The sequence below is a fragment of the Ranitomeya imitator genome, chromosome 4 (genome assembly GCF_032444005.1).
Source record: "Ranitomeya imitator isolate aRanImi1 chromosome 4, aRanImi1.pri, whole genome shotgun sequence".
Classification (NCBI taxonomy): domain Eukaryota; kingdom Metazoa; phylum Chordata; class Amphibia; order Anura; family Dendrobatidae; genus Ranitomeya; species Ranitomeya imitator.
Genome location: NC_091285.1, coordinates 431,367,280 through 431,379,990, shown reverse-complemented (window position 1 = coordinate 431,379,990; position 12,711 = coordinate 431,367,280). Strand labels below are relative to the sequence as shown.

At 45.4% G+C, this 12,711-nt stretch overlaps 1 pseudogene; it reads right to left on the bottom strand.

The window, feature by feature from the left end:
• Window positions 1-12,404: 12,404 nt before the first annotated feature.
• Window positions 12,405-12,711, bottom strand: part of LOC138676347 (mannosyl-oligosaccharide 1,2-alpha-mannosidase IB pseudogene) — a 1,310-nt pseudogene continuing 1,003 nt past the window's right edge.

The window sequence follows — 12,711 nt, the reverse complement described above, 5'->3', positions numbered from 1 at the left end:
GGGGGGGGGGGGGGGGAATGATGTGGAATGTTATGACTAGAGATGAGCGAATATGTTTTGAAAACTATCGCCAAACGTGAATTTGGGATGAATATGGCACATGCGGATTTGTGAACACAAGCATTTTTTATAATTGGAAAAAGTCGGTAAAAGTTGATAAAAGTGCAGGAAAATAATTGCGTTGCCGCTAAAGTATTTTAAAGCATAACGATAATTTATATACAGGTGAGGGAAAGTACATGGATGTCTAGGAATAGGCAGAAACAACACGGGCCACAGGAGGCGGTGGAAAAACAGTGGTCACACATACTGAATTAGATCAATGTGAACATATAATCATGGCACACTGCAACAGTAGAACACTTATACAGCCCTACTAGTCAGACCATGTGGTCTGGGTGTGCATCACAAGAAAGAGAGCAAGGATCTTGCTGCCAGTGTAGCGCAATGCAGTAACCACAGTTATATGTGGCAATCACGTCATGTGGGTAGTAGTATCCTGAGTTGCAACATTATTACCATAGTAGGAACATATACACCTACACAAGAACGGTCAGAGTCTACAGCACCTACGTGCCCGCCCCACGTGCGTTTCGGAAGCATTCGTCCGGGGGCGTAAAGTAACTATAACAAATAGTGCTTATAGACCGCCGGAAGTGCTTCCAGCCAATGCCCGGAAGTGACGCATACCATTTCCGGGTCAACGGCGACGCCGGCCGGAGTCCACATCATGGAGCCAATGACGTGGCAATGCCACACTCACGCGGGGAATTGCATGACCTGATGTCTCTGCCACATAAAGATGCAGAGAGTCCGCCGTGGCAGCGGCACCCGGGCACGAATGCGTACAGAACCACTGCATGGAGAACAGAATAAAAGACTATTGGTAAAGACTATTGATCCACAATGCATATCTAAAGTGCACCTATATCAAATATATTAGAGACTAGCTGAAGAGCCCGGCGTTGCCTGGGCATAGTAAATATCTGTGGTTAGTTATAGCACCTCACTTCTCTTATTTTCCCATCATGCCTCTCATTTTCCCAATCACATCTTTCATTTTCTCCCTCACACCTCTCATTCCCCCCTAACACTTGTCATTTCGACCTCACATCTGTCATTTTCCGATCACTCCACTATTTTCCCTCACTCCTCTCATTTTGCAATCACACCTTTTCATTTTCACCTCACACCTCTCATTTTCACCTCAGTATATACATGTTTGTCATCTCCCTTATATATAGTATACACCTGTATGTCATCTCCTGTATATAGTATATACCTGTTTGTCATCTCCCCTGTATATAGTATATACCTGCTGTGTGTCATCTCCCCTGTATATAGTATATACCTGTATGTCATCCCCTCCTGTATATAGTATATACCTGTGTGCCATCTCTCCTGTATATAGTATATACCTGTGTCATCTCCCCCTGTATTAGACCGCATTCACACGTTATTTGGTCAGTATTTTTACCTCAGTATTTGTAAGCTAAATTGGCAGCCTGATAAATCCCCAGCCAACAGGAAGCCCTCCCCCTGGCAGTATATATTGGCTCACACATATACATAATAGACAGGTCATGTGACTGACAGCTGCCGTATTTCCTATATGGTACATTTGTTGCTCTTGTAGTTTGCTTATTAATCAGATTTTTATTTTTGAAGGATAATACCAGACTTGTGTGTGTTTTAGGGCGAGTTTCGTTTGTCAAGTTGTGTGTGTTGAGTTGCGTGTGGCGACATGCATGTAGCGACTTTTGTGAGATGAGTTTTGTGTGGCAACATGCGTGTAGCAACTTTTTGTGTGTCGAGTTGCATGTGACAGGTTAGTGTAGCAAGTTGTGTGCAGCAAGTTTTGCGCGTGGTGAGTTTTATATGTAGTACCTTTTGAGTATGTGCAAGTTTTGTGTGAGGCAACTTTTGCATGTGTTGCAACTTTTGTGCATGTGGCAATTTTTCCGCGTGTGCAAGTTTTGCGTGTGGCGAGTTTTCCATGAGGTGAGTTTTGCACTTGTGGCGAGTTTTGCGTGAGCCTAGTTTTTGCATGTGGAGAGTTTTGCGCGTGGCGAGTTTTGAGCGGCGACTTTTGTGTTTCGACTTTTATATGGCGAGGTTGGTGTATGTGTGGTGAAATGTGTGCTGAGGGTGATATGTGTTCAAGCACATTTTGTGTGTGTGTTCATATCCCCGTGTGTGGTGAGTATCCCATGTCGGGGCCCCACCGTAGCAACTGTACGGTATATACTCAGAGCAGGTGGAGGCGTTGGTCTGCTCCTTTCACCAAAATGTACTTTCCAAGTTATCCCCCAAGTACCCTCACTTGTCTTCCCTTCCTTTGAGGTCCATGTGGTCAGACTCTACGTCCCCTTCTCCATGCGAGTGGTGGTGGTGTATCGTCCTCCCGGCCCCTCTCATCAGTTCCTGGATCACTTTGCCACCTGGCTTCCACACTTTCTTTCCTGTGACACCCCCACCCTTATCATGGGTGATTTCAACATCCCTATTGCCTCTCCCCTCTCCCCATCTGCTTCTCACCTTTTGGCTCTAACCTCCTCTTTCGGCCTCTCGCAGCATACTAACTCGCCAACACATGAAGATGGAAACTCCCTTGACTTGGTCTTCTCCCGGCTTTGCTCAGTGGATGATTTCACAAACTCCCCTCTCCCACTCTCTGACCACCACCTTCTTTCATTCTCTATCAAGAACTGCCATCCCGCTCAGGTCACCCCCACTTTCCACACTTATAGAAACATACAGGCCATTAACACCCAGGAACTTATGAAGAACTTGCAGTCCTCATTGGCCCCAATCTCCTCCATCTCATGTCCTGATTCTGCTCTGAAGCATTACAATGAAACCCTGCAAAGTGCCCTGGATGAAGCTGCTCCTCCTATACATAAAACAACTCGGCACAGACGGCAACAACCGTGGCACACGCTGCAAACACGTTTCCTGCAGCGGTGCTCCAGGTGCGCAGAACGTCTGTGGAGAAAATCTAATCTACCCGAAGATTTCATCCATTATAAGTTCATGCTAAAGACATACAATTCTGCCCTTCACCTCTCCAAACAAACCTACTTCAACACCCTCATCACCTCCCTGTCCAATAACCCTAAACGTCTCTTTGACACGTTCCAGTCCCTACTCAACCCAAGAGCGCAGGCCCCAACCACGGATCTCCGTGCTGACGATCTGGCCAATTACTTCAAAGAAAAAATTGACCATATTCGACAGGAAATCATCTCCCAATCTCTTCATACCATGCACTGTCCTCCCTCCCCCACTGCATCTAGTTCACTCTCTGACTTTGAACCAGTTACAGAAGAAGAAGTAAGCAGGCTCCTTGCATCTTCTCGCCCGACCACTTGCACCAGTGACCCCATTCCGTCACATTTCCTCCAGTCCCTTTCCCCGGCTGTCACCTCTCACCTAACAAAAATATTCAACCTTTCCCTCACTTCCGGTATTTTTCCCTCCTCATTTAAGCATGCCATCATACATCCATTACTTAAAAAACCATCCCTCGACCAAAACTGTGCCGCTAATTATAGACCTGTCTCTAATCTTCCCTTCATCTCTAAACTCCTCGAACGCCTGGTCCACTCCCGTCTTACCCGCTATCTCTCAGATAACTCTCTTCTCGACCCTCTTCAATCTGGTTTCCGCTCTTTACACTCTACTGAAACTGCCCTCACTAAAGTCTCTAATGACCTACTAACAGCTAAATCTAATGGTCACTACTCCATGCTAATTCTCTTGGATCTCTCTGCAGCATTTGATACTGTGGATCATCAGCTCCTCCTCACTATGCTCCGCTCCATCGGCCTCAAGGACACCGTTCTCTCCTGGTTCTCCTCCTATCTCTCTGACCGATCCTTCACTGTATGTTTCGCTGGTTCCTCCTCCTCTCACCTTCCCCTTACTGTTGGGGTTCCTCAAGGATCAGTCCTAGGCCCCCTCCTCTTCTCTTTGTATACTGCCCCTATTGGACAAACAATCAGTAGATTTGGCTTCCAGTACCATCTCTATGCTGACGACACCCAACTATACACTTCTTCTCCTGATCTCACGCCTGCCTTATTAGAAAACACCAGTGATTGTCTTACCGCTGTCTCTAGCATCATGTCCTCCCTCTATCTGAAACTAAACCTGTCAAAAACTGAACTCCTCGTGTTTTCTCCCTCTACTAACCTACCTTTGCCTGACATTGCCATCTCCGTTTGCGGTTCCACCATTACTCCAAAGCAACATGCCCGCTGCCTTGGGGTCATCCTTGATTCTGACCTTTCATTCACCCCCCACATCCGATCACTGGCTCGCTCTTCTTACCTGCATCTCAAAAACATTTCTAGAATTCGCCCTTTTCTTACTTTCGACTCTGCAAAAACTCTTACTGTTTCACTTATTCATTCTCGTCTGGACTATTGTAACTCTCTACTAATCGGCCTCCCTCTTACCAAACTCTCCCCGCTCCAATCTGTCCTGAATGCTGCTGCCAGGATCATATTCCTCACCAACCGTTACACCGATGCCTCTACCTTGTGCCAGTCATTACACTGGTTACCCATCCACTCAAGAATCCAGTACAAAACTACTACCCTCATCCACAAAGCACTCCATGGCTCAGCACCACCCTACATCTCCTCTCTGGTCTCAGTCTACCACCCTACCCGTGCCCTCCGCTCCGCTGATGACCTCAGGTTAGCATCCTCAATAATCAGAACCTCCCACTCCCGTCTCCAAGACTTTACACGTGCTGCGCCGATTCTTTGGAATGCACTACCTAGGATAATACGATTAATCCCCAATCCCCACAGTTTTAAGCGTGCCCTAAAAACTCATTTGTTCAGACTGGCCTACCGCCTCAATGCATTAACCTAACGATCCCTGTGTGGCCTATATTAAAAAAAAAAAAAAATTAATTAACTGGTTCATGCAGCTTTACATGAACACCCAAGCCTTACACTATGGCTGGTCCGAATAACTATAGCAATTGTTACCATCCACCTCTCGTGTCTCCCCTTTTCCTCATAGTTTGTAAGCTTACGAGCAGGGCCCTCACTCCTCTTGGTATCTGTTTTGAACTGTATTTCTGTTATGCTGTAATGTCTATTGTATGTACAAGTCCCCTCTATAATTTGTAAAGCGCTGCGGAATATGTTGGCGCTATATAAATAAAAAATTATTATTATTATTATTATTATTACTCTGGCGCCATCGCTCTCATTCTTTAAGACCCCCTTGTTCACATCTGGCAGCTGTCAATTTGCCTCCAACACTTTTCCTTTCACTTTTCCCCATTATGTAGATAGGGGCAAAATTGTTTGGTGAATTGGAAAGCGCGGGGTTAAAATTTCGCCTCACAACATAGCCTATGACGCTCTCGGGGTCCAGACGTGTGACTGTGCAAAATTTTGTAGCTGTAGCTGCGACGGTGCAGATGCCAATCCCGGACACACACACACACACACGCACACACACGCACACACACTCCGCTTTATATATTAGATTAGCAGTGTATTCAAACAGTATAGCATGCCAGCATGTTAAGATTTGGCCAAATATGAACAGTACTACAAAACTCCATTATTGTAATTTATATATAGCAGAAAAAAACTTGCTAAATAGCAACAATATTAAAGATGTATAAGCATAACAAAAATAGAAAGCAATTATCTTTACAACATTAGACAATGGGAAATATTCGTGTGTAGTCTTGATAGCGAGCATATGAAGAATCCATGCATGCAGCTGTTTGTTCTGATGAGCACCACCAAAAAGACACAAATATAAGATGACGGTAGAAGTAATAAAGATCTGAAGTGATTATAATGACACACAAAATTAAAATTAATAAAAACTTTGTCTATGTAAGATGGCAAACATGTCAACACAGCAGACCAGTAATCACAAAAATGGGGCAAAGCTCAGGCTCTCATTGAGGCATCGAGGTCGGACAGTCTGTAGCATCCAAATCCATTTAGATTCAAGACGGGCCAAATGTTGGGTTATCCCCCTGCCACAAATATTGGTGGCAAGTGTATCTGCCTCTAACTCTTAAGTAGATCACTATTACATTGATGGTAAAGTTTAAAATGGCGTGGTATTGTCTTTAGGGTGGAGTCGTCCGTATGGTTTATGGCAGCCTGTATACCTATTAAATGCTCACGCACTTTAAGTTGGAGTGAAATAAGGCCCACATAAATTAATGTACAGGGATATGCTGCATAATAGATGACATTTGTTGATGTACACGTTACATATTTTTTAATCCTGTACATCTTAGAGCCATAAGAATTTGTAAAAGAATCACAAGTGTCAGTATTGGAACAAGCTACATATCGCCCAAACGGACCTCATCCACGCCAAAAGGCAACACCATCAAGGAATGTTGTCTTATTTTCTCCCACATAGTGACTCTAGACCAAATGGTCACGAAGATTTTTAGAGCGCCTGACAGTGATGGCAGGTCTATCGGACAATATTTTTTTAAAGATTGGGGTCAATTTTTAGTAAGGGCCAAGATTTATCAGGAGCTGCACTCATCAAATCAAATTGTGAATGATGGTTAGTAATAGATCTTATTTGTTCTTTAGTATCTCCATAGTCTTATTATTTTTATATAGCAGATTATTTTGGTTCGAGTGCCTGGCTTTATTATAGGACTTCTTAATCATCCTATTACTATAGCCACGTTCCTTGAACCTAAGTTTTAATTCCATCTCTTGTTTTTCAAAATCATGGTCCATAGAGCATATCCTCCGAAGGCAGAGGAACTGACCAATGGGGACCGATCTAATAATATGCTGCGGGTGAGCCGTAGAAGCGCGTAGAAGCAAATTGGTGGACGTAGGTTTCCTGAACAACTAAGTTTGGATCATGTCATGCTGATGTCTCTTTAGTGTGACATCTAGAAATTCAATTCTTTCAGTATCACATTTATAGGTGAGGTGTATATTGAGGTCACTGCTGTTCAACTTGGTAATAAATTCACAAAGGGAGGAAGAATTGCCCTGCCAGTTCAAGAGGATGCCGTCGATGTACCTCATCCAGAAGAGGACGCTGTCCATCGACACCTGTTGATCTGACAGGAAGAGGTCCCTCTCCCACAGCCCCAAGAACAGATTTGTATATGAGGATGCAAAGGCAGCCCCCAAGCAGTACCTTGGAGCTGTAGGAAGAATGACCCCTTGATAACAAAAAAATATTGAGTCAATGTAAACTCGAGTAATTCCAATATCAGATGGTACAATGTAGGGGTTATATTGGACATGTTTAAGAATACCTTCGTGGCTCTAAGGCTGTCACTATGTCGAATGATAGTTTAAAAGGACTCAACGTCCTCCGTCACTAATATAGTGTAAGTGTTCAAATAAAGACCATCGACCTTACAGAGAAGTTCACCCGTGCCCTTTATTTATGAAGGAAGATTGACTACCAAAGCTTGTAATTTAGAGTCAATCCGCCTATTCACATGTTCCAAGTAATTCACCTCCTCCCGAAATAATGGGACGACCAGGTTGTGTATGGATATTCTTTTGAAATTTTGGAAAAAGATACATTGTCTGAGTGGTAGGTTCATTAACAATTAATGCTGAAAATAATTCCTTGGTCACACATATACAGTGCCTTGCAAAAGTATTCGGCTACCTGGAGCGTTTGCACCTTTTGCCACATATCATGCTTCAAACATAAAGATACCAAATGTAAATTTTTTGTGAAGAATCAACAACAAGTGGAGCACAATTGTGAAGTTGAGCGAAATTTATTGGTTATTTTAAAAAAAAATTTGAAATTCAAAAACTGAAAAGTGGACGAGTGATATTGTTCGGCCCCTTTAAATTAATACTTTGTTGCGCACCTTTTGCTGCGATTACAGCTGCAAGGCGCTTGGGGTATGTCCCTATCAGTTTTTTACATCGAGAGACTGAAATTCTTGCCCATTCTTCCTTGGCAAACAGCTCGAGGTCAGTGAGGTTTGATGGAGATCGTTTGTGAACAGCAGTTTTCAGCTCTTTCCACAGATTCTCGATTGGATTGAGGTCTATACTTTGACTTGGCCATTCTAACACCTGGATACGTTTATTTGTGAACCATTCCATTGTAGATTTTGCTTTGTTTGGGATCATTGTCTTCTTGGAAGAAAAATCTCCATCCCAATCTCAGGTCTTTTGCAGACTCCAACAGGTTTTCTTCAAGAATGGTCCTGTATTTGGTTCCATCCATCTTACCATCAATTTTAACCATCTTCCCTGTCCCTGCTGAAGAAAAGCAGGCCCAAGCCATTATGCTGCTGCCACCATGTTTGACAGTGGGGATGGTGTGTTCAGGGTGATGAGCTGTGTTGCCTTTAGGCCAAACATCGTTTGGCATTGTTGCCAAAAAGTTTGATTTTGGTTTCATCTGGCCAGAGCACCTTTTTCCACATGTTTGGTGTGTCTTCCAGGTGGCTTGTTGCAAACTTTAAACGACATTTTTTATGGATATGTTTGAGAAATGGCTTTCCTCTTGCCACTCTTCTATAAAGGCCAGATTTGTGCAGTGTACGATGGATTGTTGTCCTATGGACAGACTGTCCCACCTCAGTTGTAGATCTCTGCAGTTCATCCAGAGTGATCGTGGGTCTCTTGGCTGCATCTCTGATCAATCTTTTCCTTGTTTGAGATGAAAGTTGAGGGTCGGCCGGGTCTTGGTAGATTTGCAGTGGTATGATACTCCTTCCATTTCAATTTTGTATCCAAATCCGGCTTTAAACTTATCCACAAAAGTATCACAGACCTGCCTTCTCCAAAAAAGTATCACAGACCTGCCTGTTGTGTTCCTTGGTCTTCGTGATGCTCTCTGTGCTTCAAACAGAACACTGAGACTATCACAGAGCAGGTGCATTTATATGGAGGCTTGATTACACACAGGTGGATTATATTTACCATCATTAGGCATTTAGGACAACATTGGATCATTCAGAGATCCACAATGAACATCTGGAGTGAGTTTGCTGCACTGAAAGTAAAGGAGCCGAATAATATTGCACGCCCCACTTTAAAATAACCAAAAACCAAAAAATTTCGTTCAGCTTCACAATGGTGTTCCACTTGTTGATTCTTCACCAACAATTTACATTTGGTATCTTTATGTTTGAAGTATGATATACGGGAAAAGGTTGAAAAGTTCCAGGGGGCCGAATACTTTTGCAAGGCACTGTACTTATCCAACAATTATGCCAACTTTTTCTATCAGCTGCTGTTACTAAAGTATTTTAAAGTAGGTGATAGATATATATATATACATATGTGTGTGTGTATGTGTATATATATATATATATATATATATATATATATATACATATATGTGTGTGTATATATATATAGATTCAAAGATTCAAAGATTCAAAGAAGCTTTATTGGCAGGACCAAATACACATCAGTTTTGCCAAAGCAAGTGTATAGAGGCAATAGGGATAGGGACTGAGGGGATGTTGGGTAGGAGCTGTGGGGGGAGGTGGATGGGGCAGATCCAGGTTGGGGGCTATAGTCCATGGCATAGGGGAGGTGGATGGGGCAGATCCAGGTTGGGGGCTATAGTCCATGGCATAGGGGAGGTGGATGGGGCAGGTTCAGGTTGGGGGCTATAGTCCATGGCATAGGGGAGGTGGATGGGGCAGGTCCATTGTGGGGGCTATAGTCCATGGCATAGGGGAGGTGGATGGGGCAGATCCAGGTTGGGGGCTATAGTCCATGGCATCATAGTTCTCTTTCTCGCAGTCTATGGCATTCGCTCACATACCGCGCTGCTATCTCCACCGCTCTCTCTTCTTCTCCCAGCAAGATATATGTTTTCTCTTCCTCCTTCATGGTGATGAAGTCTGGGAAGAGATGTGAGAGTCTCCTGAAGTGAGTGTCCCTCACTGCTGAGTATTTGGAGCAGTGTAGCAGGAAGTGGGTTTCGTCCTCTATGGCCTCCTGGTCACAGTGTTGGCACAGTCTTTCCTCCCTGGGCTTGTAGCTCTGCCTGTGTCGGCCACATTCGATGGCCAGACTGTGGGCACTGAGTCTATATCGGCTCAGGATCTGGCGGTCTCTGGGGTCCGGGAGTTTCTCCAGATATGGGGCCAGTCTGTAGTCTCTCTGTAGGCTCCGGTACATGGTCAGTTTCTGTGAGCTGATGATATCATTCTTCCAGTCACTGACATACCTCTCCTGGCCTTCATCTGCCATCTTCCTAATTCCGGCTTTTGTCAGGTTGTTGTGATTGGTGTTCTGCTCCGGTTGGGTTTGGCTGGGCTGTTCCGGGGGTTCTGGTTTTTCTGTTTCACCTTCATGTATCAGGGATGGGAGCTTGGATTGCTCCTATGCAGGTGAGCCCGGAATGACAGCGCCCTCTTTAGAACTGTCAGGTGTAGAGGGAATCTGCCCAGCTCGGCCCGACAAGCACTGTTGGAGGTGCTCCGATGGACCTGGAGAAGGTGCTTGCAGAATTCCAGGTGGAATATTTCTGTTGGACTGGAGTCCCACTTTGACCAGTCTGGGTAGGTGTGAGGACCCCAGACTTCGCTGCCATACAGGAGGATTGGGGCGATGATGGAGTCGAAGATTTTTAGCCAGACCCTCACTGGTGGCTTCAGATGGTAGAGTGTCCTTCGGATGGCATAGAAGGTTTTGCAGGCCTTGTCTTTCAGGGTCTCTATGGCTTGTTTGAAGTTCCCTGACCGGTGAATCTCTAGGCCCAGGTAGGTATATTTGTCCGTTCCTGTGAGGTCGCAGTTGTTGAGGATAAATGATGGGTGTTGGTCTGATCTTCTCTTTCTCCTCTGGAACACCATGGTGTTGGTTTTCTTTAGGTTGACCGGTAGGGCCCAGGTGGAGCTGAATTTCTCTAGGATTTTCAGGTTGTCCTGGAGGCCTTTCTCGGTTGGTGACAGCAGCAGCAGGTCATCTGCATACAGCAGGAATTTCACCTGAGCATCGTGGAGGGTGAGTCCTGGTGCTGAGGAGGATTCCAGGGCGGTAGCCAGCTCGTTGATGTAGATGTTGAAGAGCGTTGGGCTTAGGCTGCAGCCTTGTCTGACTCCGCGGCTCTGCTGGAAAAAAGCCGTTCTTTTGCCGCTCACACTCACGCTGCAGCTGCTCTCGGTGTAGGAGCTTTTGATGACATCGTAGGTCTTTCCTCCTATTCCACTCTCCAGCAGTTTCAGGAATAAGCCCGGGTGCCACACTGAATCAAAGGCCTTTTTAAAGTCCACAAAGCAGGCGTATATCTTCCCATTCTTTGTATTGTAGATGTGTCTCTGAATGAGGCTGTGCAGAGTATAGATGTGGTCAGTGGTGCGGTGGTTCGGCATGAACCCTGCTTGGCTCTTGTTGAGGACGTTGTGCTCGGTGAGGAAGGTGAGGATCCTCTTGTTCAGGATACTGTTGAACAGTTTTCCCAGGTTGCTGCTGACGCATATGCCTCTGTAGTTGGCTGGGTCATACCTGTCCCCACTCTTGTGGATGGGTGTGATGAGGCCTTGGTTCCAGGTACGAGGGAAGTAGCCGGCACTCAGTACAATATTGAAGATTTTAACCATTGCAGCCTGTATTTCTGGTGGGCTGTACTTCAGCATTTCTGGTAGGATTCCATCTAGGCCACCGGCTTTTCTACTTCTTATGGAGGAGAGTCTCTCGGTTACTTCCTGTAGTGTTATAGGTGTATCCACCGGGTTTTGGAAGTTTTTGATTTTTTCCTCCATTGCTTTTAGTTTCGCCATTATGTTTTCCTGTTCTTGGCTTAGTCCTTCCTTTGGAATGTCTTTATAGAGGTCTCTGAAGTATTGGAGCCAGAGGTTGCCATTTTGGATATGGTTGTTGTTTTTCTTGTCTTTGGTGTCCATGTGGTTCCATAGTTCCCAGAACTATGTCCCGGGGTGCGGTGTCAGAGTTGAGGACCGCTTTACACAGACCCCCTACTAAAATTCCTGATGACTGTCGCTTACATGAAGACCCTTCCTTGGTTTTCAGAAGTCGTTCCAGTGCCCTCCAGCGGGGGGCGCTGCGGCTTCCTCTTCTCCACAGTCGCTGGGATAGAAGTAAACTTTGGCAATGGCGCAGGATAGAAACCAGACAGTGCAAATCTGCTGCAAAGTGCAGGTAATCATCTTGTCCTGAAACTCTCTCCGGACCCCCTATTTACCCTCATAAAAGCCCCAGCCCTGGATTTTGGCCCCATATTAATCCCCTGCAGTAGCAGCCTGGTCAAGCAGAGCAGTTTGGTCAGTGATCGCCTCCTTCCAATGCGCTGTTCTGCCGCTGGCAGCCAACGGAGGCGACAGAGAAAGAAATATGACAGAAAATGGAATTGTGCCGGGAACGACTTTTCGCCCCAGTCCTGTAAGAGGGGGGTCTCTGGGAATAGCACCCATATGCCTGCAAGTCTGAAGAAGTGGTCCCAGGATAATGGTCCTATCGTGCCACATGGTTTCCCGGCAGCGTGCTGTTGGCCGTGCGGATGACCGGTAACGGGTGCGCCTCCGTGTTAAACACCCAATTGTCTAATGGTAGAAGGTCGTCACTGGAGAAGAGTAGATAAAGGTACTTAAGAGTCTCGGCCAGGAAGAAGCTCTGCTGGACGTCATCGTACGTGGGGCCCGACGAGTACACGTCCTTCAGACCTGAGAAGCCGCCACTTACTCTGCAGTACTTATCAATAGCCTGAGCAGCTTCCCAGCCCCAG